Source organism: Morone saxatilis, unplaced genomic scaffold (assembly GCF_004916995.1).
Source record: "Morone saxatilis isolate NCDOM2014 unplaced genomic scaffold, NCSU_SB_2.0 Contig24, whole genome shotgun sequence".
In the NCBI taxonomy this organism is placed as follows: domain Eukaryota; kingdom Metazoa; phylum Chordata; class Actinopteri; family Moronidae; genus Morone; species Morone saxatilis.
Window position 1 is genome coordinate 18,471,080 of NW_023339807.1, and position 24,643 is coordinate 18,495,722.

At 43.1% G+C, this 24,643-nt stretch overlaps 1 protein-coding gene across 2 annotated transcripts in view; it reads right to left on the minus strand.

Annotated features, from left to right (window-relative positions):
• The window catches only part of bcam (basal cell adhesion molecule (Lutheran blood group)), a 51,310-nt gene that overhangs the window by 25,898 nt on the left and 769 nt on the right, over nucleotides 1-24,643 (minus strand). The window lies entirely within an intron of this gene.

The following is a 24,643-nucleotide window of genomic DNA, read 5'->3' on the forward strand; positions in this document are numbered from 1 at the left end:
TGTGTAATATCCTGTTGCACTGAGAATCTGATCATGTACAGTACCTGTGATGCTCATGTACACATATATTAATAAATCAGCAATCAAAATATCCTGAACAGAGCAAATAATACCAATCACCATGCACCGATCCAACACAGAAAATGTTTTAGCAATGAGTTTGTTCTTCACATAATGTTCAAACCTGCACAAATAATCATACTGGATTTCTGGTTGACCTTTCTAGAGAGTGTTTGTGCATGAAAGGTGACTGCTGTATTCTCTTTGCATGCTTATTTTGTGTTTGCTACTGTGTCTTGATTTGCTCCATGAGAAACGAAATTTCCCCAAGTGGGACTAATGAAGTACTTCATACGCCTTCATAACAGAGTCATAAGAATACCAAATTCCTGTATATTTGTTTTATTTTCCTAACAAAGTGACTTTAATTCATATTCAGGAGCAATCAGTCTTTTATTGCATCTTCAGCAAAGAGAGAATCCCAAGTTAAAAGATCCTCTTACAAGTTTTCAACAACTTTTAATGAACACAGTCAAACAGCCAGGGATTGACTGTAATGCTCTTCACAAGAATCCACTGAAAAACTTTTAAGGATTTCTTTTTGCCCAATAACACATGGATAGCAACCCTCTAAAGTACCAATTACATCAATCAGAGAATACACCTCGGTTTTGTAACTCTCATCTGAACCTTCACAAGCCAGTCAAAAGCTTCTGAGGTCATAACTCCCCACGTCTGTAGCGGAGATCTGTTGTGCTTCAAAGATGATATCTGGGCCTCTAATTGGAGTCAAACACAATAATATCTTTGGTGCTTCAATTTCATTGCTTGGTGAAAGAGAGCGCCCTTGTTTTTTATGGATATCCTGTGTGTTTTATGAGGGTTATGTGTGATATCTGTATATATTGGGAAAGGGCGGAGGAGGGGGGGTCTTGATTAAAGGTGAGATAGACTGATCCCGGATGTTCAGATGCCACATGCTAAGCCCTTGCACCACAATTACAGGATATGGAGGGGACTGTCTGTCTTCCTGTCTGGGCTTGTACTGATGTACCACCTGAGTGGAAGCAAAATTCACACCTGGGACCCTGCGGCAACACACACATACACAAACACACACTCACACTCAGAGTGCAGCTGGTTGCGGAGGTCAACTGAGTCTAACAGAGGAGACTGTGTTTTATCACTTTGTTTATTTATTGGCAACAAAATCACCGGCTATGTGTGTCTGTTCTAGATGGAAGACAGAAGACGGGGCAAAGGAGAGACCGTTGGGGAAAAATAGACTTTATTATTTATTAGATAAGAATCTTGGAACCTTTTATTGTTCTGTTCTCAGTCCTCTAAAGTGTTTGTATCAGCTCCATTTGTTTCTTCTGTCATGAATCTTATATCAAACTTCCTGCTTGAAATCAGTTACCTCTTTCATGTCTGATGTGTAAAGCACGCTTTGAATGAAGGTGATGTGATTAGTGCTTAACACGCGTAACTTCATTAGGATTCACAAGTTAAACTTAATTTAAAAATGAGTAAGGAGAGACAGAGGACGGCGTCAGAGGGACAAAACAAGGACAAATGTTTTAGAAGAGGTCGGATGTTCCCGGGGACTTGACGTTGACGTAATGCAGCTGAGTCAAACATAAGGCTATTAGCAATTAGCCTGGGTACGCATCAGTCTCCTTCACTGCCATAAACCCGACAATATTAGCATCTGTGCATCCTACTCAATGCAATAAAATGCAGAGCCCAAAGTCATTGCAAAGTTCAGTGACTTGGCAAATGAGGTCTGCGAGCCAAGCAGCGGGTGTGTGAATTTCTTTGTGTATAAAAAAAGTCTGCTGTATTGAGGGTGGAGGGCAGAGAGGTAACATCACAGTGTGTGCAATTGCGACAGATAACTCACAGCTTTACTGGTGTGTGTGTTGTGTCATCTCATGGCAGTTTAGGGGCTCAAGACAAACAGTGTGAAGTGGGCTACAAGGTCGGCCCCTCACACACTCTTTGTCTATCTCGAGATTCCCCCTTGCTGGTACTGTTGTCCGGGCAACGGGGTGAGAAGTCAACCCCATTCAAACAGGAGAGTTTAGAGCTGTGTGGTCAATGAGTGTGTTTGTGAGTGTGTGTCTGGGTGCTAGGGTGGGAGGGGGTGTGTTTGTCCTTTTCGAACATGAGCCAGTGAGTCAGGAGAAGAGAATGACGACAAGGATAGATGACAGGAACGAGGAGAAGAAAAACAAAAAGGAAAAACCGAGACCGAGTGCATGAGGAGAATATGAATGGAGCTGACATTGCAGTCTTCCTGCAGACAAAAAATAAAACAAAGCCAAGACGAAAGGAGATTATAAATAGAGCTATGAATACATGAGTCTTGTGAGTTTTAGTGCTGTGTAAGTGCTTCTGCAAAAGCAGCTTTGATATATTGTCTCCCTGATAAACCAAAGGATTTTCTGAGTGTCCTTCCCCATTAGAATTTGCTGAGTAAAATTGAAATCATCTCTCACGCAAAATATCTGGGCCATTTATACAGCTAATATCTTTTAGGTGGCACAATCTGGTGCCGTTTTATGGGACTCCATTAACAGTGAGTTAGCACAACAATAGCCAGTGTCTTGCACCTATTAGAGCTCAAATTTGGGTCTTCATACAGTAGAGGCAACAAAGCAAAAAAAATGTAAAAAAAATCAAGGCCATAATGGTGAATGACATGCAAGATCGGATAAAAATATCAAGAAGAATTTCATTACTTTTCGAATCAAAGGGCACAAAACAGAGAGGGTCTGCCAATTACCCCACTATGTCTCCTCCTGGCTGCCTTTCATTTTCAGAGGGAACTCAATTTGGTGAAAGAGCGAAAGGAGAGAGAGAGAGTGTGTGTGTGTGTGTCCTGATCGACTGAGAAAGAACGCAATCAGTAGATGTCACTTAAGGGGCAGAGATGAGAAAAGGTGTTAATATTTAATGTTTCGGGGGCCCCTGAATCTGGGCCTCCTTTTCCTTCTTCTCCCTCTTCCTTCCATTCCTCTCGCCTCAGGCACTCCAATTAACACACCCTGTCCTTTTTCTACCCCCTCTCATCCCCAGTCTTTCTCGCTGTTCCCTCCTTCCTTGAATCACAGCCCCTGGCGAAAAATAAAATTTAGAAACAGGAGGAGAGAAGTGGCAGGAATGGAGGGATAGGCAGGAAAAAAAGAAATGAGAGGGAGAGTTTGACTGGGATTGTGCAATGCAAAGTTTGGATGAGAACTAGTTGAGAAGGCTAGAGGGTCTCAAAGGAGAGAACTGGTGGTATTGGAGGACACTGATGCAAATGGGGGCCAGAGTTTCAAACCAGAGGAAGAAAATTGTGCACAGAGGCTCTCGTACTGTAGATGCAGGAGTTAAAATTGGAGCAGAAGAAGAAGGATGAAGTGAGGAAAGGAGATGGAGGTCCCCTGTGTGTCTTTTCAATTCCCCTCTGCCTCTACCTATTTATCAAGGTAAATGACTTGCTTTAATGGGACTGAATGATATGCAATATTTGGCAGAAGCAATCTGCTTGCATATGTTGCCGCTAATGTCGCTGGCGTCCATAATGGGCTATCGTAATGAGGTGCATTCAGTGATGAGAGAGGCATTATAAATTCCTCTCAGGACCCCATAAGGGCAGCTCTGGAAAGATGATGAATGGATGGATGGATGCTTGACAAGGGATTGACAACCGAGGGGAGGCAAACTGGAGAATTCTAAACGCTGTGTTCATGTATGTGGTTCTACATGCTTTTGACAAAAGGGGAGTGATTGGCCACGTATTACTGCTGCTCTCAACATTCACTTTCGGGGACGTAAAAAAATTGGATGACTCTCAAGAGTCCGATTTGGAAAAGAATGGTCAAAATTGAAGCAGCAGAGACTGAGATATCTTGTCGCTATCAGCTCAAGCTACACTCTATCACTGCATCCTACATTTTTTATAATGCAAAGTCTAGTATCTTCTGTTAGACACCTGCCCAAGTCGAATTCCATGCACCCAGATCACTGAGTGTTTTCTCTCAGCATTGGCAAAGCGCCCGCTAAGCCACAGAGAAGAATTGTATTCACAGGCTGCAGCACTCCCCATGATTAGTAAACTGAACTTTATGTAAAACCAATGGAGGTTTCTTTTTAAACACACTGATTGATTATAACCCCCATTTTTAGATAGTAGTGCCTCAAGGACTTTAAAAAACTCTCCATCACTTTTCAGTGTTTAAAAGGGATATCATTGGTGCAATGATTAAAAGAAAGAATATATAAACATGTTTTCAGGGGAGGATGTCCTCTGGATTCACTGTCCTTCACTTCTGTTTTTATCAAACTCACATGGCTCCAGGTTGTTTAGTGGCAACAAAGCAGCGCGGAACAGGGTCACTGCTGTTACGTCAATGGATATTGTTTAACAGAGGCTACTTAGGATTTGAGTTATCTTGACTTCAGGAAATAAGAGACACTTGTATTAAGCTAAATTGCTGACCTGAAACTTGCAAGTGTTGCGTGACACTCCGCACTCCTCTCATTTTACTGCCGTTTGTTACTGTAATGGTTCTTGTTTTCAAAATGAAGACTTATTGACACCTCTGTCTTTTACAGCCAGGAGAGATTGCCAGAGAGAGGAGAGAGGGCGAGGAGAAAGGCTGACTCAGAGTATAAATAAGGGGAGAGACATTAGACTACAGCTAATCTCACTAAAAGGGTTAGGACAAAGTGCTGCCGCCCCTGTCGTCTCTCTCGCTTCCCCTCTCCCTCTATCCTTGAATCAATTCATTCTGCAAGTCATTTCCTATCATACTGTATACGATAATTACTAACATTAAAAGTATCCCATACTGTAAAAAAAAAACAAGAAAAAAACCAGTGATGTTGTCCATTACAGTGTTTGTATATGTGTGTGTTTCTTTAGGAATGCAGTAGTTCGCAGTGTGTTTGATTAAGATTCAAAAAAACAGACCCAGACACTTTTGTTCCAGAGGGGAAATAAGATTGGAGATAAGTTGTAAGGTGAGGAAAAGGTGAAAGCAACATATCTCATGCAAGTCTCAAATTTCAGCTCAGGATCCTACTACCAAAACACACACACACACACACACACACACACACACACACACACTAAAGGCTGAAACAGGCTGTCCTGCCAATACATGTGTATTTTAATACTGATGAGTCTAAGGGATGAATGTCTCAAGTTCTATTTACAGTAGCCTATTTACAGTATGATTACTGTTACATTCACAAACGGAGTGAAGCACGCACAAACACACCTGCCTGCCCTTCATATCTCAACAACTCAATTCCTCAAACACGCCGCCTCACTTTTTTTCCCCCCCAAGCAGTCATCTCATACTAAATTGTAGCACCCAGGTGTTTTGTTGGTCTTACAAAGGGCCTGTTCCTGGGTGGACGGGTTATACACACACTACACAAGCTGGGGTAAACAAAGAGAGGGAGTATGGGTAAATAACACCAAGATGCTTACTGTAGCTTGAGTGCCGATCTTGCTCCTTGTGAAGATAACACAACAGGCTGTTTTCTGACCCACAATCCCAAATTTGAACTTTTCAAACATGCTTGCCAGAGTGGATGATAACTGTAACTGATAGATATAAATATACAGTAATGGTATTAAAGGTTTAGTTGTATTCAGGTTTATCTTGTCATATGACACTGGTCATGAAATGGTGATTTAATCAGTATTAAGTATTACTGTTGCACCTGGTTGAACCCATACCATCAATGGTTGAACCTCAGTTGAAACAGACATTTTTAATGAGAACTAAACTAAATAGCGAGTTGGCTGTATTAAAACACAAAAGAAGTACTCATAGATACCACCATGGGATAGAATGGGGATTTAACCCACTGAGACTCACTAACTATCCCACTGTTTACCAGATGTTGGTGTAATGATGATGAAAAAGAGATTTAGCAGTTTTTGTGCAGACAAGGATCTTTACAAAAGACCAGAAATTGGCATTCTCAGACTTGGCCTGCTTAGTGTGGACACAGTCTGGCTTTTCCACATTTGCTTTTCTCTGACGCATTAATTAAAATGGTGACACTGTTCTTGCTTTTATATCCCTCCACTTAAGCAAAATCACTGTCTGCATTCTCTCTCTCTGATGTGTCCTCTTTCACCATCTTTCTCCCTCTCTTTCTTGTCTCTCATTCTGTCTCTGTGGGAGTGCTGAGTAGCACTCTGCCCATCTCATTTAGAAACAACCCTCCCTTCACTTCTAATGAGCCTTCATTTTGGCAGAAGAGGGAGAAAAGCCAGAGAGAGGAACACCGTTTCCACTACTTCAGCTGACAGCAGTTCCCTCTTGAAGCCCTCTTCTAATACCCACATGGGACTATACAAGAGGGCTGGAATAGGGAGAAAATGGTGGAACAAATGGATATCCACTCTCCCTATTAGCCTCCATTATCCACAAGCATCATTTCATAACTAGGGACTAACAAGGCTTCTGTGTATGTGTCCCTGCCCCTGTTTTATGTTCGAATGTGTGCCTTGGCTGAGCTAGGATACACAAATCGGGTGTGGACAGCTCAGAAACCAGAGAGAATTGCCCTTCTTTGTGCCCAAGCTGAAATACGAGAGCGCTTGCTGAATAAAGGGGGTCTTATAAGGGGGCGAGGGCACTCCTTAGGGGGCCAGTCAGCCGGGCGTGACAAGCCGGTACCGCTGTAATGAGATAACAGGCCACTGGAGTACGCTTTGATTTGTTGCTCCTTTCTTTCTTTTCTTTCCATCCCTTATCCCTTTGCAGTTTTCTTTTTCATCCATTGCTCCATTTAAAAAAAAAAAACAGGCCATCGTGCTCAGCAGGCTGGTAAAGCCTGTGTGTGAGGGACAGATAGAGGGATAGAGAGGAAGGGGTAAACACATTGGCAGGGAGATAGGGCAAAGGAGAAAGAAAAGGGCACAAGTGTGTGGAAGTGAAAGCTTGAAAAGGAACGTGTCTCTTTCTTTGTGTACGCTCTTGAAAACATATTCAAGTGCATGTTAACAGGAGCTTGGAAATCTTGAATTCAAGCAAGGACAAAAAAAAGGAAGGGAGTAATCAAGAGATAGAGAGACAGGGTGTATACAGTATTGGTCACTGCTTCCAGACAGGCTGGGTAAAACCTACCTCCACTCCTCCGCCATCACAGAATTACCCCTGCACCTGCCCTCTGGCCCTCCCCCTTCTTTCCCTCCCCCTAACCCTTCCTGTCTTGGACAAACAGACTGATACGGTGTTGATAGTGGAAACAGAGTGTGTGGTTGAGAGATATGGGAAACCCCAGCTAAAAGGTGAACCCATTCATTGTGCGCAAAGGAATAGATGACTTTAAGCTTGGCCTCACGCCTCACTCAAGTGTTTTTTTGCTCTTTCCATAACTCATGCTAATTCATTGCCACCGTTGATCTCTATATGTCAGCTAAACCACAAGTTCCAACTTATCTTTCTCACCTTTTCATACTCCACCAATGATTCATTTGTTAAAAAAAACATATTTGCCCCCAGTCTTCCTCTTAAATCCGTGTTTTCTTATCGTATTTGGGTAGATTTATAGTTGCGATAGTGTGGTGGCCAAAGCCATGATTTCATCTGAGCGACATGAGCTGTCTGCTTCCCTGGGCTATCAACACTTGCTGTCCCAAAACAGCGTATAAGCCGGAGATTTAGAACGGTCTGTCTAGCCCTAAATCTGTAGTCTCCTGCCTGGCATACCTCACACACAGTAGACTGTTACACACACACACACACACAGAAACACACTCTTACTACCTTTTGATGCCCCACCACCCACCCCAGTTCTTTTCCCCCCTACCTACCACTCTCCCCCACTTTCTGTCTTTTTTGCCTATTATGGCGGATTAACTTATAATGCTTGGATGAACTTCAGTAAGTGGGGGGTAGAAAGTCACACATCAATACACACACAATCGCTGGCTGGCTGGCTGGCAGGCAGATACGGTCACAAGCCCACTGGCACAGACACATGGAGCCTTCTGGAGTACAGCAAGACACATGCGGACACACACATACATGCACACACACAAACACACGTTTGCATACAAGAACCAGACTCCCATGCTGAAACAGAGTGAAAGGTGCAGAATCCCAACCAAAGCCTCTATTAATCCTCTTGATCCCTCCGAGATAGAATAATTCAGAGTTAATTACTATTCTCCTGCATTCCTAGCTTTCTTCATCTTGATTTCTAAATCCACTAAACTCCCTCTTTCCCTCTATCAGGCAACCATTTGAATATACTGTCTACTAGATCCATTCTTTGTCTCCTCGTCCACATTTTTATTTGCTTTTTCCCCGCTGTTATGCTTGTGCCTTGGCAGACTCTTCTACACTATGTCCTGACAGAGTAAAATAAGAGGTAAATATGGTTATGAGCCCCCTTCTCTCCCTCTCAATTTTTCTCTCTCTGACACACACACACCAACATACAGGTCTTGGCAGCAGCTGACACAGAGTCTGGCATTGAGGTTGTGTCTTTCTGGTTGGAGTTTGGAACCACAGTGAGTTTAATTAGAGTGGAGAGGGACCACATGGCTGGCTGACTGGTTGGTGTAAGACTGGCTGGGTACTGGAGAGACCCATTAACACACTGTACAATGCTAGCTGTAAGGAGAATTCACAGAAAAATACACATACCCGTGTGCACACATTGCTAGCTGCAATGTATTTATAGATTTAGATACAGTAGTTACACACTCATTTGTATGCAGACAGCTTCCTCAAATATCTTTCTGTCTGAAACTGATGCCAACTGTGTTCTCATGCAGACAACTCATTATGAAGATAAAGATAAAACGCCCTTGTGTTATAGAGTTAAAAGCATCCTACATTGTTTCTCGTGTCACATTGCATTATCTTTTGTCCCATGGTATTTTGTTGCATGTGATGTGCATATTTTACACAGGGGAAAGAAAAAGAGAATGCATTCCCACAGAGCAGTTTCTATTTTCTGCACCAACACTTCAAGACAGGCCGGCAGATAAGCTGGAGACGAGGACATAGCGAGGGGCTAACTCTTGACTATACATGGGTAGGGCAATGACGGAACAAAGCTGTGTACGCACATACACATATTTACACACCCAGTAAGCATATTTCAAATATCATTAAGCATATGGACAGAGCAAGCCCACATGTCATAAGTGGCATGCAGATCACGTATTATGCACACATATTTTAACGTAAACCCAGATGGAATATGAGCTTGCGAGCTCACACAAATGCGCATAGGAGTTAGCCAACTCCTGCCTGTGTCAACCTCCCAGCATTCCTCTCTAATCTGCACTATAATGGCACACCTGTCTCCTCCTATTCTCTATTACCTCCACAGAAAATACAGAGGTGGTTTGAGGGGGAGCGGAGAAGGGGGCGCGCTAAACATATTCATGAACAAACAGCTGATCCATCCACTCTTTTAATTCTCTCTTTCTTTATGCATCCCTCCATCTATCTTCAACCCTCCCTCTCTCGACCTGTTTCCATAGGGAACAGTCTTTTTTTTTTTAAGAAGTGGAGCAGTGGTTTGTCTATGCTTTAGGGGGGCTGTATGTAACCAAGGTAACAGACATAGAGGTTATTGTCATAGCTAGACAGGCATTATTGGTAAAAGTGGGAAGGACGGAATGAGAGGGGATTTTTTTCAGGGGCAGGGGCAGGGGCAGGTCAGAGATTGGAACTGTGCAGGCCAGGGGGTGAATAACTAAAGCAGTGGGCAGGCGGGGTAGATAGGTAGGTCACATTATTATTGATTGCCTGACATTATGTGGACAGCAGGGGAGTCCGCAGAGACAGACGAATAAATTGTGGCTTGACATCAAAGTCAGGCTGCTGACATTGAGCCTGCAGGGGACAGAAGCTGCCCAAGGCTGGATTAGAGGTGGATAGATACACAAAGGCACGCACAGACGCAGATACAGAAATAAACAGACAATGAGAACATTGTTCACCAGTTACCTGATAAAATGAAGGTTGTAAAGAGAGAGAGAGAGCTTGAAAATGACTGGTAGAAAATGTCAGCCATGAATAATTTCAATTCCAAGCTCTGATGTTTTTTTATGAAGGTACTTCTCATAAATTGGGCATTTTTCTGACTAAGACACCAAAAATGTCTAACTCATTTACACATCAAGGCTCACAAGAGACTTTCAGAAGGTGCATTATTCCAATCCTCATAAAATTCCAATCTGCAACAGAGAACATTTTTCATATTCATTAATGCTTCATTAAATTATTATTCATAGCTTGGATGGTGATGTGATTAGAAAAGAAATGGGAGACAACAGACAAAATAATTAAGGAAATGAAGCTCAGATTTAAATATTCAACATTCATTCTCATTTCGACTGATTCCAGGGACACTCCTGGTGACTCTGCCAGGCAAAAAAGAAATTGACAGGAGAACAAAGTCATCTGACAAGATAACCTCATGACTGTCCAACATGATATACGTATTATCCTGTTAATGCCACGCCTGGCGCAGGCCTTTCATCTGTGGGCATCAGGCCTGACACAGAGGACACCATCCGTCATAGTCTGCTAAGTGATTGACCGCCCGTCTAGATGGCTATCAGTTAAGCTAACCGGAGCCTAGTGATAATATCTGGAATGTGTGAAACCTGAGAAAGACAAAACAACGCGCGTTTCAACCTGCACAGACCTGCAACTCCAGAAGATGTAAGATAGAGGGGCTGAGGAAGATGTGTGGAAGGAAAGGGTGGTGGGCAGTGCAAGTAAGAGCTGGAGGGGTTTGCTGGAAGAGACAGCAAAGTCGAAAACAAACAGACAAAAACAGTGGGACGTCGTCATGGATGGAGAAAGAGACAAAGACAAGTACTGGAGAGGGGGGTGAGAGGAAGGAGGAGCAGGGAGAGAGGGGAAAAGGTTAGACATAGTAATATGATGAAAAAAAATGGCTCAGAAGCATTCTCCTCCCGTATCAAACATTTGAACCACCAAGCCACCCAGTGGTGCCACAACTTCCTTTGCTCATTGTCAGGAAACAACACAGAAGAAAAATGCCATCAATCCTTCCTCTCCTTTTAAATGTACATACCCAAGGTCATACGCTGGCGTATGTTGTTGTTAGCCTCCCTCGAGATCTCATACCAGATGGGCCTGTGACCCTGTGGGCTATGCTTCCTATTGCACTGACTCCCACATACACAATCATTCACCCTAATTTAAATAGCAAGCAAAGAAAATGTACACTTTTGGATAAACTAAGTTTGCCACTGATATGTCATCAATATTGTGGCGCCTCCATTTTAGGTTACTGATGCCTACTTCTTTTACTGGCCACTAAAAACTACGGGCATGCCTGGTTAACGAGGCAAGCGTGTGGCATTAAGAACCCTGAAAGTTTGTCTATAGAGTTTGTCTATAAGGAAGGACAGCAGTTCAGAAAAGTTTGAAGCAGAGTTAAGTGGTTATTCATTTAGGTGATGAAAGGAAAAATTGATTGGCAACAATTTTGATGATGCTTCAAGCAATTCTTCAAGTAATGTCTCCGAAAACGTGCTATGGACAATATTTGCTATTTACAGACTATTCGAAAAAAAGTAACCTCACAGATTAATTGAAAATAAAAATAATGATCAGTTGCAGACCTAAATAAGTTCAACTGAAATTCCTCATTGTTATTATTGTCATTATAGCTACCACTGACCACAAACATATCAAGAAAAGGATCTCCTTCACTTGCCTACAACACAACCAGGCACCATTTCATTAATAAAAACTATGCCTCTGTGCCTCCATTCTTATGCAAACACACAAACCACATTTCGAGTGAAGATATCTTATCAAGAAAAACAACAGATTTATGATGTCAGAATAACTCAGAAAATAAAACAAGTAGATGAAGTCTGACAGGCAGAGATTATAAGGATGACAGACACTGATAAGAAGAGAGGTAGAAGAGAGCAAATGTGGCAAAACTGGCATGAATACACTACGCTAATCACCAACATACCAAGATCAAAGGAAAAAGGAAGCATAAAAAAGGAGTGCGTCAGGGTGTCCTTGTACACTTTAATCATGGCACGCTGCATTCCACAGAGGCAGACAGTATGGAGAGTGATTTGTTCCCCTGTTAATTGATAGAGTGTACGGAGAATCAGTACCTTCTTAAAGCAGAGAACCAGTAACAGCAATGAATACTCAGTCCTATATCTTTAAAATCAGACTTTAGCTCTAACCTCAAGCTCTATTCTGAACACTGGACTGTGCTAGATTTTTATGTAAATGTCTATGCACACCAGCCTTGAAACATAAGGTTAGTGTTAGTCTGGCTCTGGCTTGCATTCAAAAGTAAAGACAGGTTTCTGTCCAAGTGGTTGAGTCTCGCTGTATGTGTTTACAGGAGCAGATGGTCCAGGTAGACGTCACAAATGTTGGTTGTTTAAGATAATGTAGGAAATGAAACATCGTATGGTGGGAAGCCTAGCAAAATGATTGGGTGTGTGTGCACATATTTTTGTGCATGTGCGTAAGGAGGAGGCTTCTGGAAGTTCCTTGGGGTGCTGAAGCCTAAACTGTCAACACCTCTACTACCCTGGCACCATCTCATCCACCTCCTCCATCTCCAAGCATCTGGTAATAATGTAGAGATGTTTGAGCATGTGAAGTCAGAGGAGAGAGAGAAAGGGGAGAAAATATGGATGGATGGTTGGAGGGAGGTGAGGAGAGAAGGGTTGGGTTAGAAGGTAGTAGGCTAGAGACAATTCTAAGCAAGATAAAACTGCCTACCAACGTTCTTGACATTTTTTGCCATTTTAAAGGTAACATAATAAAGAGTCATTAAAGATATTCCACTTTAATTTAATGAAAGTTGCTGGAGAGATTTAAAATAAAACCAAAGAGGGCAAAATGGAAAGAGAGTGGTGAAATGAAATGCATCCTATAGTGGACATCTGTGATCATAGACTATTCATGGCTGTCAGCCTGTGCCTTTCATTATAAGGGATGGGTGGGGGATGGAAAGATAAAGGAAACAAGATCGAGATAAAAGCTGACATGACACTATTGAACTTGTTTCAATTAGACGAACTCAAAGGCGGTGGTGGCTGCGTAGCTGGACCTCCCATCAGCATCATTCATTCATTATTCACAACACTGTGTCCAAAATCACAGGCCTGTTCATGAAAGATGTTTTTTTTTTTTTTTTTACCAAAGGGACAGATGAACATGAGTACGTTACTCATTACATTTCTAGAATTTTTTTCATTGCTAAGATGTGAGTCACCAATGTCCGTTTTTCTCAGAGATTGTCCTCTCAGTCTGTATGTCACTAAATGTCATTTGAGAACAGTGTGCTTTTGTAATGCCTGGATTAGAATTACACATTCTGCGGGTGGGTTTGGGGCCCTTGAGCAAATTTTTACATTTATGGTGGGGAGGGTAACAGGTTGTTTGAGAGGGGTTTGCAAAGGCAGGCAAAAAGCTTGTCTATACAGGTATATGGCAGGAAGGGGTAGAGTGAGGGAAAAGGGGAAAGGACTGGAAGGAGGGGGGGGGGCATCTGTCAAATCCAGGAAGAGGTGAGAAGAACTGTGAGCTGAGGAATGTGGAAGAGAAGTAAGCCAAGTTGACGGACAGGAGACTTGGAAGCTGTCTATCATCAGCAGAGCTCCAGAATTTTCCATGACTTCAACTCTCCATCTCTGAGCGGAAAGGTAGCTGTGGGGCAGAGAAGGCAACCCTGTATCTCCAAATAATGAGCTGTGAAGCGGAGGGTGAGGTGGCAGAAGAGGCAGGAAGACACATGGAGGTAACACTTGGAGGTAACACTCTGGCTTCGGTTTCAGTCTTGCATAAGTGACGGCAGATGGGATTGAAAGACCCAATAGATTGGGGACAATGTGTTCCTTAGATTAAAGAGGCATTATATACATTTAGCACACTAGAACCCAAATGCTCATCCTCTGTTGTCATAAATCACACCAACTGGTTGCTTCATTCATAACATTTTGCAAATAAGCCTCTACATATGGGAGCTATGCCACAAAATTGCCATAAGCAAGATTTAATATATACAAAATACAACCATCTTATCTGTCAAAGTGTAGGACTACAGCAGGGAATTGCTTCGACTGAGCTCCAGATTTGCAGTATTTGCCCAAATTGTAGTTATTCTGTTGAGAACAGGAAGTGAGGAATCAAAACATGAGCAAAAACTAAACTTACTGAACTCACTGATGGCTGATGACCTTAGTAGCCACAACGAAAAATTCTGAAAAAGAGTTCTAAGTAACACACAGTTATTGGCATAACATGATTTCTGCAATCCAAACTCCTCTATTCACCCACCCACATGCATAATAACCATATGTGAAAACAACCGATAGCAGCTTCTGTATTTATCTGATAATTCATTCCATTTTGGATTGTACTACACCCAAAGCAGTTGCTGCAAACAAACAGAAGCGCTGCAGTGTGTCACTGTTACCAGCTAATATGGTTTATGGGCAGACCTGTGGACCGAGCCTGGCTCAAGCTGATATGGAGGCTTGTTTCCACGGTCCATAGCCAACCAGCCAATCATTTGGATATTGTCTCATGTTTGTACTGGAGGCTTTGGCTGCCCTCTCTGAGTCAACTGACTGATAATCCACTGCAGGGGCTCTGACCACATAGTCGAGTGGGAACAGACGGACATAAACAAGAAAAACGTAACAGCAGAGAGAGCGAGAGAGAGAGAGAGAGAGACAAAATCACGTGGGATGTGGTATAAGAAATGGGACGAGCGGAAGACAGAATTCGGAGAGGGTAGTGGAAGTAATATCAGTAGTGAGAAGAGAAACTAAGAACACAAGAGGAACTGGAAAAAGGTGAAAGTGTCAAAAGACTGGGAAGGGTGAGGAGACAGTGAAAGAAAGAAATGAGGACACAGAGAAAGAGGAGCAGACAGTGTTTTAAGTGAACAAATGCAACGTGATCTGGAGTCCATGACCGTCCAGCTGTCTCTCCTCTTTCTCAGTCACTGCTGCCATTTCCTTTGTCCTGCTAAAAATGCTAACCCGGTCCGATGGGAGATGGCAAAGAAAGAGAAAAAGAAAGCAGCAGAGTGTGGGTGGGTGGAAGGAGAAAGTGTCCGGTGAAGGACAGGAGGTCCTGTTCGGATACAGCTGAAGCGAGGGAGGAGAGAACAGGTGGGTAGCCACAGGAAGACAAGTATGCCATTGTTTGGCTGGTACCAATGTAACCATAAGGTCCACATCTCCTCAAACTGCTCCTAGCATGTAGCATCTCACACTGATTCACCAACAAAGTTAGCATTAGCTAGGGGTTACTGTTGCATACTGAGCTTTGACTTTGTTTGCCCTGTCATGCCGATGGTGGGCCTGGCTTAGATGCTCTCCTGAACCGTTACACCAACTGCCCCCTAAACCAGCGCCAAACAGATACACACATATTACACACAAACAGATGGGGCGAGGTGGGGAGTGTGTGTGGGTGAGGGGCTACAGAAAAGGGTGTAGGCAGTGGATGGTAGAATTTTTTGGCTGGCTTTACCTTGCTAACTTCCTTGCCAAGGGGAGCAGGCTCTCATTCTGACAGCCTGGATGGTATACCACCAGCTGGTGAACCAGGGGCCACAACCGTGGTGGCACTATATGACACAATGCAAACGGGGAAAGAAACTACCACCGATGTAACATGACAGAAAGGAAGAGAGATTACAGAAAGAGAAGAGAAAGTGTTTTATGTTGTATGTGTTTTTGTATTACAAAATACAGGAAATAAAGGCCTTCCTTCCCTGTTTTCTATTTAAAAAATATACATGAACACCCATGACACATCAAGAACAAAGGATATAGGAGGGAGAACGAGAGACTAAGCAAAAGACTGAGGAAAGTGAATGAGAAGAGAGGTGGTTCCGGCCATGTGAAGCCGCCTGAGTGTAGCGGTGGGCTCTCATATAAGTCCAAGTCTACCCCTGTCCCATCACCAGCTGGTACTGCCATCAACGTGGGATTGAACACACACACTCACACCTATTTATAACCTTCGTTAAGTCCGGATTCCAGTTCACGTTGTGGTTGCAGTAATGTTCACATGCTCCTAACAGCCCTGACTGATCCAAGTGACGGGTGCCCACACACACAGCCGGGCCCTGTCCCACACCCACAGTAACTCTCTGCTTTTGTCACACGCACACACATACTGCAGTGTTAGCTTGGTTAATGGGGTATGCATTCCAGACACACACACACACACACTAAAATACCCAAACAACCCTTCTCACAAGCATGTAGATACGCGCACACACACACACACACACACAACACACACACACACACACACACACATTAAAGCTGTTTACATGCATGTATTCATCCATGCCTGCACAATCACACACATAGTTTAAACATTGACAAGGTGGGAATGATGGTACCATTCGTCACCCTTTCACTGCACCTCAGCGTGCTGCCCTCCTCCACTCCTTTCACTCTACACCTCCTTCTCCATTCCTGTCTCCTTCTTTTGCCTTCCTTCCCTGCCCCCCCCCACACCCTCCCTTCTCGGCCGTGTGTGTAATCAGCCCAGTATTAATACCTGAATTCCAACAGCCTACAGGAATGTTTTAACAATGTACCCTTGTTCAGGTGCAGAGAGAGAAAAGCCTCACTGAAAAATACAAATTTAAGAAAGGTGCTGCAGTGAAGACTCCCAGGGCTACACAGCTATGTATGAACTGCGGCACTTTATGATTTGAGATGAACACAGTCGAGTGGGATACACTTGGCTCTCACACTGCCTCTAACACTTGAAGCTAATCCATAAAAACTCCATACTCATATACACAGAGTATATCAGTCAAGTATACCACTTGTGTCTTTCACACATAAAGAGTCTATAAGCCCAGGATACACAGGACAGATAGTCATATAGCTGAGCTACGCTGCTTTATCAGCCAGTGATTATTCAGTATTATAGTTAAGTGATTAGTATAGTCACTATTAGTGAGGCAGCAAAGGACATTTGTTTTTAGGAATCTATGATGAGTATGTTTCAGCTGGTTTTTTTTTTCCGCATTTTACAGGGGATCACTCGACTTAAAGGAGAAAATAATACGCAGATGAATTGAAAATGAAAATAGTGGCAGTCTTAAGTTGTTGCATTAAATATAAACTTCATTATTTTGTAAGTTACTGGCTATACAGTGATATATTTCAATGTGGGAAAATATTCTCATTAAGATAATGATATTGATTTCTAGCCGTAAGTAGAAAGGAGACATAATGAAAAGCAGTGACATACTGAATACTCCATCATCCACCCATCCTCCCTCCTTTCCTCCCACTGCCTGTCCCCCTTTGTCAGGCCTTATTATTGAACATGTGTCCTCTCTGCCCCTGCCATTAACAAGCCCCACCCTCATACACACACACACACACACATACACACACACACTGAGTGCAGCGCACACTCCCAAACTGCTAATTGACATGGGGAGTCGGTGCATCTTTCATCATTCTCCACTGAGACAAATCTTGAAGTGTGTGTGTGTGTACGTTGGTGATGTGAGTGGGCAATGGGATCAAAGGGGGTCCTCCAAGCTGCCTGTCCAAGACCTATCAGCCTCTCTCACCACTCCATAAAGCAGCCAGGAAAGGCCGTACAGTATCTTCAGCTGACTTCTGTTTCATAATCATTCACTACAAATAATCGTTAACTAAATTTAGTCTTTCTTCTGAAACATGGCCGCCATGGCAGAATGCAAGATGCTCTCTAGGCAAAACACTGGGGTTATAATTACTTTAGACCTTAATAACAAGAGGCTAAATCAGTTAGGCACTCTGTAAGTCTAACATTATCCCCACAATAACTATCCATCACGTTTGTTGTTCTCCAGATTGCACAGACATGTAATTGGGAATCATTTAGCCTGATGGAGTCATAACCCAATTGAATGCTATTGATTTTGGATTAAATATTCATATGGAGCGGGAGCAAGCTTGTACTTTTTTCCTGTTAGACTGAATCAAAATGAAGCTATGAAACTTGACTCTCCTTGTATTACCAGAATATGGACACAATTAATAAACAACACACAGGAGATTCAGCTTTGAAATTGCCTACGAAAAAAAGTCGGCACTTGCCTTAGTGAATTTGCAAGAATAAACTCAAGTATTTTCCAACACTGAACTGATGCAACTTTAAAAATATTCTTACCAGCGGGAAGTGACTGTAAGTCTTCTAGCTTTATTATTGTCATTAGCTGAACTGTCAGTCAAAACAGAAAAAAAAGATGACTTTCCCCTACTGCTAAGAACCGCCAGGGATTTCTTCTAGTGGCCCCTTCTGTTCAGTCTATTGTGATGATTAGGCAACACATGGTCAGGAGGATGCATGTATTTTGTATCTGTTCCTGGCAGGGATGAGAGACAGATGATGGATGGAGGGTGAGACGAAGTTAGAGGAGGAGAGAGACAGATGAGTGTGAGATGTGGAGAGGAAAAAGAAAAAAAAAAGAAAAAAGATAAAAGTGATGATTCACAGAGCTGGGCATAAAGTAGGGTGTGGTAAAGAGACCGAAAAGCGAATTCCAGGGAGAAATGTAACTGACAGAGAAAAAGAGACTCACACTAAAGTTAAGAACAGGATGTGACTTGAAGAGAATATTAACAGTCAGAGCATGGCAACTTTACCCCTCTACTCTTCTTTTTCAAAGTCAAGTTCACACAGGCAGAGAGGAGCAAACGGAACTTTAGTGCTGTGGTCGTTGTTTCAGAGGGGCTCAGGTAAGGGAAACCGCAATAAAACGAAGACCAGTTATGTCCTTAGGCGGGTTGCTTGATGCGGAAGCCCTGAAAACTGACACTGGATCTATTCAGTGATGACACTCTGGCCTAGCTCTCAGGTAACATGGGGAGCCCCCTTTTCTCACACATATATACATGAAGTCATAGCAAACACACTACAAATGTTGTAATACAAACACCACCTATGATTCTCACACACAAGCACCTCCACGAACCCTCTTCCCCTCCTCCACTTTTTGCTCCTCCTCTTCCTTCCCAGCATGCAGGATTAATGTTCCCACTCCAGGTCCCCCCGGCCCAGTTAAAGCAATAAGATCTCATTGTCAAATAGTGACCAGCCTCACTGGAGAGGTTAACCACCGCTGCTTAACCATTAACCAGATTAAAGTCAGGAGGGGGGCGCAGGAATGTTCTCTGACAGATGGAAAAGGGAGATTGGACATGAAAAGTGGTTTAAAGAGAGAAGAGTAATCATCATGGTTGTGGCCTACCTTTGTGGCTCTGGTTTTGAGTAAATTTGCTCACACACACGCGTGTACACATATGTAAACACAGAACAAACTGTAGCCTAGTGAACTTTAAGTCACCCTCATCTCATGGCTATCATTACACGACACAGATAAGGGAGGCAAAGAATCCCTTGAGGTTCGATTGTCATATTTCTGAGCTCTGTCCACAAGCTTAAAATTGTGCTTGTTGAATCATGTGGAGTAAATTTGTAGAGGCAATTTTTGAGATGTCAAATAATTACATAGAAATTTAAGGGGACAAACAAGTTAAGTCACAGTTTTACGCTCACTGTCCCCCACACTAGGGAAAGCCAGTGGTGTGGAAAGACACAAGGTGGTAATGGAACCCAAGTGTGTGTGTGTGTGTGTGTGTGTGTGTAAAGGAAGGGGAAAAGGCGGGTGACAGGGCTTTTTTGGAGGGGTGTGCATTCAACAACTGCTGCTGAGGCAACTGTTGATGTCTGAAAAGCAACAGCTTGCAGGCCTCCCAGAGGACGCTCTGCCAGCCAACAGTCAGATGGAGGGTTTAGGGCAGGAGGGGCGCAGGGGTTAGGATTTCTTGTCTACTGCCAGGAAAATGATCTCCTTGGCCACAGATCCAGGCTTTTCCATGACATTCCCCATTCCTAATTGGTATTCCTCAATCCTGACATACTTCGCCTGTCTGATCCTCACTGCTGCTATCTCTGCCTTTATTGCTTTTATTCGTTTTATTGCCCTTCACACACTATTTGATTGATCAAAACAACTGGACACAAGAGTATTATAACATTTTCTGTGGCAGACACAAAACATGTAGGCCATCATGTCCTTGCTGTTTTTATGACAGATTTGTACAGCAGGAGGCTAAAAAAGCTCAACCCAATCCTGCTGCTTTGTACAGTATATTCCTACACTAAACACTGAGAAAAAGAGGCTCTCATCCACATCTTACTACAGCACTCTCCTGCTAAATGGATTGGCAGCACTTAACCTCGTCTCCCGAAAGATCTTTGTGAATTTTAAAATTTGCTTCAACCCTGAATTGCCTCCCCCCCTCCTCCGCCACCATCACATACACGGATGATGAGACAAGGACATACATACAGAGACATGGAGGCCTCTTCTCAAGGTTGCATTTGAAATTACCCATTGCCATCATCTTCCTCCCCCGAGACAAGAACAACAAGACTGCACAGTGGCAACACGATAGTCAGCTGTAATCATCTCTCATCCCATCCCTTGATCTATCTGCGTCCGTCCCTTCCTCCCTGCTTCCTTCCTTCCCTCCCTAATGACAAGACAGCATCCTCAAAGCAACAGGCCAAGCCAAAACAACTCCAAGCCAGCTTCTTTTTCACCTCTCTCTAGGGCTCATGACAATGTGTATTTTTCACAACTGAAACCACTTTAAACCGAGATTAAAACCCAGATAGTGGCAGAGACAGACACCATACTGGAATGTGGTTTTTGGAAAGTGCGATACGGTAAACATGCCAAGTGGGGGAGGACAGTCATTTTTATTTTAAAATCATCAATAGTGTCCATAAATCTGCCGAGGAATGACTCTAGGGATGGGCGTAAAAGGCAAACAGCCCTCTCCCACTAAAACACAGCGGGCAATCTTCCTGATGCTTTGCAGGGTTATTCACTGTGAACCACACACAAAAGCACAGTGGTCAACACAGGCTAAGACAACATGGTAAATCACAGCAAGCAAACACGCACAGGCATGAAAAAACCTCTAAAGTGTGCTTGTAAAGGAAAAAAAAAGGATAAGAGGGAAGGAAAGAGACACAGACAAAGCTAATCTGGAAAGATTCAGCTTTTGTTTATGTATGACTACCTGTTGTGTGTATGTGTGTGTGTGTGTAATCACAGCTTTGGTTGCAGCTCTTTTGAAGCTCTTGTGGGGATACGAGGATGAAAAAAGCAGAGGATAAACTTTTCCGTCTCCGCTGTGAACCACATCATTCTTGTTAACTGACTTCAAACCGGGATTAACCACGTGCACGCAACCTGACATCTGCAGAAGCCCAATTGCTGGTGCTCACCAGCCAGCATCAGTGTGCTATCAAACTGCTATGATTGACTTTAATGTGTTATTTACTGCAAATAGCAAACACAAGTATAGTGAAAGGCTAGTGAGCTCAAATGCCCTTCTCAAAGCTCAAAGATTACTAAATGGATTTCCTACCACAAGTCAACCCCCGTATTTTAACAGACTAATGTTTAACTGATGCCCAGACCACAAGAATGCATCCTGGCTGTGAACAGACTACAGCTTTGCACCTATAACACTGTCTCTCAATGGTGACATGGAAGCCACGTTGTGGCAGCTTGTTTGTACATGGCTTACTCCGTGTGACTTGTGGTAAGAGGGGGTTTTGAAAGCAAGAAAGGAAGCCCTTTTCCATAGAGTTTGAGGCGACGACAAACAAACATACACATTACAGTGCAAGCTCCAACGCGTCCAGAGGAATACCGCTCATTCCATCCTAGTGCTCTACTCCTCTACTCAGTCACTGTCACACACACATTCACAAATGAATCACCTCAAAAGCTACAGCCCCACCATTCCAAGGCCCACTCCCCCCAGAGGCCTAAATAACAAGGGGGCAAACGTGGACTTGTTCTTCCAACGCAGCCACTATCAATCTGTCACTCATTGCTATACGAGCTGAGGTTTCCAGTGTTGCGTAACACCACAATCCTGTAGTTAGGGGCCTCCATGTGCGGTTCATTATGTATGCGCCTGTGTGTTAAATTGTGGTTGTGTGTGTGCACCCTATGAATATTTTTGTAAAAAAAGTGTTAGCTTGCAAAAGACTAACACTGAGTGCCCCAGGATAGTTGTAAAAGAGGTCCCCTGGCTTTTATCTCCTCATGGCTAAATGGCTCTTTTTCTGGCCTAATACCATAATAATTACACATGGCTGCAGGGGGTGCACTTTTGATGCTGCGCTAGCAGGGGGGACAGAAATTAAAAGTGAGGAAATGACTGTGGGAATTAATGCGGCAATAGACAAAGAGACTGACGCTGCGTGTTAGACTTAAACACCTTGAACTCAGCTGATGCTTGTCACTACAATTCTTTCCACCTGTTCCTGCCCACTTTGGAGTCTCTACAGTTTAGCCCAGACTCATCTGACCATTTGACTCTCCTTTTGTCTCTTTACCTTAATGTCACTTTGTTTTTTTTATTCCCTAAAACCTCCAAAATCCAAGTTAAGGGAGAAACTAAGGCAACACTTGAGTGAGTGTGAAGTTATTGCTCCAAAAAAATACAACCTACCTACTTTGTGTAACTTTGTAACCTTGTAACTACCTCATGAGGGGAATGTTATTTTATTTTTTTCACCATCTGCTTATAAATTGTGCTTGTAATTGTGGAGAGACTTGCTATCACAAACTTTAGACACAAAATGAAGTTATATTTCAGGATGTTTCCACTGTTGGCGCCTCTGCTGTGATGGAAAAGGCAATGGCATCTCAGGAGCGTAGAGCAGGAGCCATTTACCAACATGTGAGCAGGGTCAAAGGGTCAGCGCAATCCAGGACACAGGCGTACCAAGCACCTAGGGGTGCCCGGATCTGTCATGCACCACATATCCATGTGCCACTACTACATACTTCGAAATATGTAGCTACACTTAGAGGAGACGGCACACATGTGGGTGTTACATGTCCCCTGGTTCAATTTAGTCCACTTCCACTGTCAACTGACATAGTTGGAAGTTGTGAGTGTGTGACCAGCAGTTGTGAGAATGTGGGTCTGTGTGACACAATCCCAATGAGACCCAACCAGAGCTGCTATTATTAGATAAAACTATGCTAGAGAGGAAGGAGGAGACTTCCTTTTTTTTTCTTCAATCAACATTTGTAGCACCAAATGGAAAATGACTTTCCTTCTCTCAGACTTCAGAGCAGCATAAGGGGTATGGGTGAGCTCAGCACCTGGAGCTGAGCCTTTAAATCAATGCACCACAGCTGTACAGAGGGATGTGTGATCTACACTGCATCTATCAATTACGGGACACTTTTTAGAAGGCACCTGTTAAAAGGCTCCATGAAGGGCAGACAGACAGCAAGGCGCAACAACTGTCTCTCAGGCCAGAGAGGAGGGAGGGAGGGAGGGGGCAGTTGGGGGCAGGAGATCTGAGTAATGACGAGGAGAAAAAAGCTTAACCAGGTAAACTTGGAGGTGGATGCTGATATATAGAAAGTTATATGTTCGTGTACAGAAATTGCAACAAACTGAAGGCATAAATCGATGAGAGATATACAATGATGCAGTGAAAGTGAAATAAAAGAGACAGAGACCATAGAGAACGGGAAGTTGCCCAGCAGCACAGCCCCGCCCTTCAGCTCATCTTTCAAACCACCATAATCCTGCTTACACAGTCAAGATATTACAAATAACTTGCCCACAAATCATTCTAGCAAATTTGACACAAACACAGTCACAGGATCCACAGAAGGCTGTAAGATATATTTCCAAGTCAAGCATCCGAGAAACACAAACAATAAACAAGTAATCGATTATTCCGTATTTAAGGACGTTAACTGAAATATTACAGTGGCACTAAACAAGGTTTTAAAACACCATTAAGTGCAGTAGAACCATAGCCTCATGATGCTGCAAATACCTATGGGACAGTTAGAGGGATAGCATGGGTAATAAATCTCCATGGTAAATGTATGATGTCAATACTGAACTTGGTTTTTGGCAAAAACCTAATCAAAAAGTTTTCTTTGGAGAAGATTATGTAAGGGCAAAGTCAAGTTGGTTTTAAATTGGCTAAGTCTCTCTGGCAGCACCCAGGGGTGCTGAGGGTGAAGCGCACTGCCAGCAAAGGAGACGCAAATCCCGCAGATCAGACATCAAAGCGCTGGAAACTGCACCCTGCAGCCAGACATAGCAACATGAATGAGACTGAACGAGACGAGCAACATGCTCTTCAAAATAAAAGCTTCATATTTCTCACTGTTAGGGATTATTTACTGACGCCCAAAACATTTTAAAAGCTTCTTTTTTAAAAATGTATGATTGAAACTGGACTTTATCTACAGCTGAATATTACATTTGTGTTTTATTTTGACAGTCCCGTATGTTTTATTCTGGCTGCATCATAGAGGTAGGCTGCTGTTTGGTATTGGGCTATATATCCAGAGAGTGCCGCAGTCCCTGTGCGCTAGTGCACTCAAGTGCGGAGCTGAGACTTGCCGCAGAAATACAAAGAGCCACCATTAAGCCTTAAAACAACCCGACAGTGTATAAAACGTACGGGAGAGACGTGCAACCTGCTACTTCTGAGTGTTTTTCTTTTTTTCTCTTTCTTTTCTTTTTTTTTTT